The sequence below is a fragment of the Syzygium oleosum genome, unplaced genomic scaffold, assembly GCF_021117445.2.
Source record: "Syzygium oleosum isolate NSW1041296 unplaced genomic scaffold, Sole_v2.1 Sole_v2.08, whole genome shotgun sequence".
Classification (NCBI taxonomy): domain Eukaryota; kingdom Viridiplantae; phylum Streptophyta; class Magnoliopsida; order Myrtales; family Myrtaceae; genus Syzygium; species Syzygium oleosum.
Window position 1 is genome coordinate 5,946,702 of NW_026607492.1, and position 6,577 is coordinate 5,953,278.

The following is a 6,577-nucleotide window of genomic DNA, read 5'->3' on the forward strand; positions in this document are numbered from 1 at the left end:
AGGCGGACATTTTCTTCGGCCATTTTTTGTAACTACCTGTGAAAACGCGTATATGAATGAGTATAATGCCCAATAAAGAATCATTCTATGACTTAGTCATATTATTATTGCATAATGTACTTATTTGCAAAGAAAAAAGAGAGAAAAAAAAGGTTTTATTTATATATCATTACAGGTGGCGTCCCCGGGGTTCGAACCCCGGTCGCCTCGGACCCTGAGGCTACATCCCCGGATACCACTGGGCCAAAGGCCGCGGTGGTGTCAGTACGGGGCAAAAAAATTATTTAAAGTATAAAAAGCGGCCCGAGCTATATTAACATTTGTACAAACCATAAACATTTTTACAGGAGATATTCAAAACCCCTAAACATAAATACGGGGACATATAAAAGACGGGGCTTTTAACAAGAAGATGCCCTTTCCGGATGCTCATTCTATAGACGATGGGGAAGCTACGGTCTCTCGGAGCCGTTTATTTTCACGGACAAGCTCCGCAATAAGCGTATCCTTCGTCCCCACGGTCCTCTCGAAATGGTCGATCCGTGTTTGGCGGCGGGCTTGTTGGGTACATCCGGGACTTTTGGCGTAGCTCTTAGGGATTTTGTGATGTATGATGTAGAATAAAGAGGCATGGTGGACTTTTTCTTGCCCTTTCAACAGTTTAGGCACAAGAATGATCTCAGGTTGACATTCAGTCCATTTTCTCTGGATGACACCAATTTCGTCAGCGTAATTATAATTTGAGCGAGTGAATCGGGTTCGAAGCAAATCTGTCGTAAGAGGTGGCGGGATCTCCTGGAGGGCCCTGTACTGGCGAGCTACCCGGTAGGGGTAGTATGAGTGATGCCAGATAACCCGAGCAAAGGGACAGGGTTGTGAAACTGGTGAGCATACCGAACCTGACCCTCATGGAACCATTTAGCATGCCACAAGAAAGCCTCGGGATCGGGGTTTTTCAAAAAATCTATCCAGGTAGAATAATCCTTATGAGGGGAATTATTTTCTAAAACCTCGAACCTTTGAATCGGGTGCATGAAGTCATCGACTTCAAAAAGCTGCATGAGATGCCCAAAACCTCTCAAATGAGATAAAAACCAGATTTGTAAAATCTCTGGGGCGGCCCGCATAATTTTATCATCATTTTGTTTAAAACGGTTCAAAGACAAAAATGTTTCTGCTAGAACCGAGTTAACATAACCCAAGCCGGTGCAAATTTGTTTGGCCACATACGCAATTGAAGGGTTTATTGAATTTCTACGATGGGGGAAAATGACACACCCAACAAAAGCAAGGATAAAAATTTTAGCTTTTTGGCTCATGGGTTGACTTTCAAAACGTTCATTTAGGAAAAACCAGGGGCAGGCATTGCAATAGGCTTTAACGACTCTTTTCACGGTATTGCTATCGGTTCGCAAAAACTGGGATAATTCGGATAGAGGGGACACACCCAAAAGTGGTTTGATGAGTTCAGATCCCAAAGGCTTTCCAATGACAACGCTGTACTCCTCCAGGGTCGGGGTCATCTCAAACTTACCGAATATGAAAGTGGATGTTTGTGGACACCAGAAATGTGCTAATGCTTGCATCATGCCAGAATGGATGTTGATTTTGAGCAAGGGGAGTAGGCGACCAATTCTTGCTTTAACATACTGTTGGCCATTTTGATCGAGTCGGTCCCACCATGCCAGAAGCTCTTTTTTAGGAGTGGGGACAAATTGGACATCAGCTCTTCCCATCGTGTATAAAATGCAATCAACGGGTGGCCTAAAAAAAAACGAATCAAATGAATAAGTACGCTAGATAATAAAATGAAAAGGGACAGAATATATACCTTTCCTTGAACCATGGCAATCACAATGACATACACATGAGGAGTGAGGTTCGATTTCTATCTAGACTGGCCCAGACAAAATGAAGTTAAAAGGGTGCCTGACCGTCGCAGTCTCGCGTTGGTGTCAAGTCCTTTTAACCTCGGCCGAATCGAAAGGAATATCTTATAGTCACGCGAATAGCGGCTAAAGATACTTCTTTACGATTTTTTTAGAAATAAATTCCGGGGAAAAGAAAGGCAACCTCTACATCGCGGACTCGCGTTCGAGGTCGTATCTTTCTTAACACCATCCTAGGATGCCCTATCGCGGCCCAGGTCCGGCAGCGTGGTTGTGTGTGCAACGGTGTAGTGTTAAATCATTAAAGCATGCACAACAAATTATAAACAATCAATTCGAACCTGCAAGAACAAACAACACCTTAATGTCAGGTTCATACCTGGAGTCCTTGCTGCCAAACAAAAATCATTTTGAACAGGATAAAATTGTTGGCCTAAGTCCACTTTAAAAAAAAACAAGTCCCCAGCGGAGTCGCCAGTCTGTCGCGACCGAACTCCCGAGCCCTTTTTTAAACGACATGCAAAGAGAAGGGGGGCTCGCCTGGTACGTGCTAAGTCTAGGTTCGGGACTTAACTCGGGCTCTCCCAAGCCCATACCATATCGCGACTTAGGGTTTAAGTGTTTAACATGCAAGTGGTTTATATCAAGGAGTCGCCACTAATCGATTTGGGGTGGGTCGATTAGAAACCCAAATAGGGTGATGGGAGAATCACCCTATTCCTACGAACCAGAGATTAAATGAGTTCGGGGACTTGGTTACACTAGTTGGATAACTAATGCCCTTTCGGTACCTTTTTACCCTGTTCATTTATGAAAACATTTGTCAGGCAATTTGGATTGATTTTAGGACCTTTCTCCTAATATGTGAGGTGATCAAGCGAGTGCATAATCAGGAACGATCAGCAGTCAGGAACACAGCAATTCATGCAGCCTAAGGTTCTAACCCTAACTAAGTCAGATGACATTCAAAAACACAACATTCATGCAATTGTATTAAAAACATGCATAACAATACAACGGTAATAAAAACTAACATGCAAATACTACCGCGCAACCTCAGGCTTGTCTAATTTAAATAAGACAAAAACTTACAAAATAATATCACATTAGATTAAAACAACAACAATATATCACATAAAATAAAATTTTTTTTTTTTAAAAAAAATTAAATAAAAAAAATAAAATAAATAAAATAAAATACGAAATATTTTTTAAATAAAAAAAACAAATAAAAAAGAAGAAAGAAAAAGAAAGAAAAGAAAAAAAAATTTTGAAATTTTTTTAAATTTTTTTTTAAAAAGCAGTAAAATAAAATAAAAAAAAAAAAAAAAAAAAAAAAAAGGGATCCGGACCGGGTCGGAACCGACCCGGGTCAACGGATCCGACCCGGTCATTGACCCGGGTCGGATCGGCTGAACCGGGTCGGCTGGACCGACCCGGGTCAACGGATCCGACCCGGTCGTTGACCCGGGTCGGATCGGCTGAACCGGGTCGGCTGGACCGACCCGGGTCAACGGATCCGACCCGGTCGTTGACCCGGGTCGGATCGGCTGAACCGGGTCGGCTGGACCGACCCGAGTCAACGAGATCCGGCCGGGGCGTTGGCCGGAGTGAGATCAAGCTGAAGCCGGGTCGGTAGAATCGGTGGGAGCTTGGCCCGTCGAAGCCAAAAACGGCCTCTCACCGGCCGACACAGACCGGCGCCGCCCCCAAATCGGCCTCCTGGGAGTAAAACCAAGCCTCTCCACCCACCGGGGTCACCGTCCGACCGCCGTTCGCCGGCCGGCGACCAAAACAAAAACCGGTTTCATTGAGGACTTTTGTCGAACAGATGGTGTGCGCTTCCAAAAACAACAAATCCTGACCTGTTCCGGCGAACCGGAGGATTCAGGCGAATCAACCTACCTTCGGTGAGGACACACGGACGGCGGGGGATGACGGTATGGGCCGGGATTCGCGCGAAACGGCCGGCGCGAGTCCCGGCCATACCGAGCAGAAAAACAGAGCAAAACAGAGGCGGTTCGGGCCGGACTGAGAGCTCACCGTCGACGGCGCGTCTGGGGCTTTCCGGTTGATCGGGGGGCGACGGCGACGCGGCTGGGAACCTGCAAAAACCGACTTTCCCTTCTTTCTCTCTCAATTTTCTCTCTTTCTCTCTCAATTTTTCTCTCTCTGTTTCTCTCTCAATTTTGCCGACCGGGGCTCTCTCTCTCCCTTTGGCTATTTATAGCCGGACGACGGTGCCCCTCTGCTCCGTTACGTCTGTAATGACGACGGTCTGCACCGGCCTACTCTGGCGCGCGACTTTCGCGGCCATTTAGGCCGGTGCAGAGCAGGGGATCAGTTCAGTGAGGCGCAGAGCAGACGAACAGGGAGCTGAGAGGGAGGAGGAGATAAGGGAAGCCGGGACAACGGGGAGGACGGGACTGGCAATTAATGCCAGTCCCGTCGGCGTGCTCTCTCGGCCTTCCTCTGGCCAGATAGCGACGGCGAGGAGCGGCGCCGCCGTGCGTCGGCGTGACGTCGCGAACGAGGGGAGAACACGGGCGAGAGAGCGGCCGCGCGAGGAAGAAGAAAGAAAGGGGCGGGCGGGCGGGCCCGCCGTGCGGGGGGGAAGAAAAAGAAAGAAAAAAAGAATGGGCCGGGGCCCAGGCGGGGGGAAGAAAAGGAAAAAGAAAAGGGCCGGGTCGGCCCAGCCCCGACCCGGCCCGAAATTTTTTTTTTTTTTTTTTTTTTTAAAAAATTTTTGTTTAAAATTTAAGAAAATATGCTCTAATAGGCCCTATTAATGCACATATGCCTAATGTCTATATGCAATGCATTTAAATAGAAATATTTTTTTGTTTTAGGAATTAAAGAAAATTAATTCCTAAATTTTGTGTAATTAATTTTGGGCAAATTAAAAATAGGTGTCAACAAAGCTTTTCTTTTGTTTCGTTTCAAATTAAAAGACACGTTATTGATTATCTGAAATCTGGCACGATGCTTCCATAATTGGGCTAGAGAACTAAAATCCAACATAACCCGCATAATACATAGGTAATTCCCACGCTACTCACATAACTAATTTAATTAGATAGGTCCGACCGAATCAATCCAACTTGAGCATAATTCGCACAGGCTTATGTGAACCAGTATTCGCTTATCATTATTTGTAAAGGGCAAACAAAGCTAGCTTTCAGTGACTCTAGTAGAACTGGCCACGCAATCTATTTAATTAATTCGGTAAAAAAAAAGATAGATTTCGAGTTACACGGATTCAAATCAAACACGGTTTATTCATTAATCACGCCAAATGGGTTGACACAATTACGACACCGACATAATCAACATAAAATCCAAATTCTTCGTGTTTGAGTCATGTTGTCCTGTCGCTTAGAAATTTCTACCTAGACGTGGGTTGTGGAAACTTACAAATTCCTCCACTTAACACATCAAAGTTCTTAACCAGTGTCGGTTGACGGACCTCATCGGGCAAGTAGGATCGGTAGATGTGACAGCCTAGGCGGCGGTGCGCGAGGAGGAGAGATGGCGGTGCGTCCGCGTCTCGGTCCTCGGACGTGCGCAGGAAAGGGAGGGGGAGTCTCTCTTGTCCCACATCGCCTAGGGGGAAGTCCTGGACTAGCTTATAAGGCGTGGGGTTTTATATCTGTGTAACACATTTTAAAGCCGTGAGTGTTAGTGGACCCAAAACGGACAATATTACACAGTGTAGACCCAGGGTGTTACGGTAGAGGTGGCTCTTACAGTTTGAAATATGGTTCCACCCCGTCCTCACTTTGTCTCAAACGTTTTAAGAGGTGGTCTCTGTAACATAGCATTTCAATATGCATGACATAGACGGACTGTTTTATACAACTTTCTCTCGGCACTTAACTTTCACAAAGTGCTTGGCAAAGCATTGAAAGCTACATGTAGTAGCTTGTATCATCTTTTAAGAAGTTGTTGCATCCAGTTCAAAAGCATCGCAACTCTAGAACGTATACATAACTACAATGCAACCATAGTAATACAGAATGGACTCTTATGTTTTCACAGACTATACAATTTTACGCTGCTTCTTTCTACAACTTGAAGATTCTGTGTCTGTCAAGCAGATAGCTGTAGTAACATCAGCCAAGAGCTTGAATTCCCAAGCTAAAGGCACGCATGAAGAAGGAGCACAAAGACTGATATCACTTTCAAAAGAAGTTGGTTTTGTCAATGTGAGGACCTAACCAAATCAAATGCGGGCTCTGCAAAAATCGATCTCAGGCCTGACAAGTATCTGCTAGAAGGAACTTGGTATAAAATAGCAAAGAAAGAAGACGATGGAAAAGGCGTGTCGACGTGTAGGAGAGGGATTGGCGGATGGATCACAGTACTTTACGTAGAAGATAAACAAAGCAAGGAGAGGGACGATGTATTTTGGTGTTCTGTAAGGCCGACTTTGATCATGAGGACCCCCACTTCCTCCTCCTTTTGTTTTGTTTTATTTTATTTCCTTTGAATAGATATTTTGATACTTACTCAAAATATCATCTGTAAGTTCACAGCATTGCAGAAGGAAGCACTCTGTATATTTGATTCAGCTCCATGTGACAATCTCAACTTTGAATTATGAGATGTCGCATCTTGAATTGGGTAGAACTCTGTTGTTTTTCGTGCCCAAAAAAATATGAAATTTTTCTCGTGCTAATAGATATTTA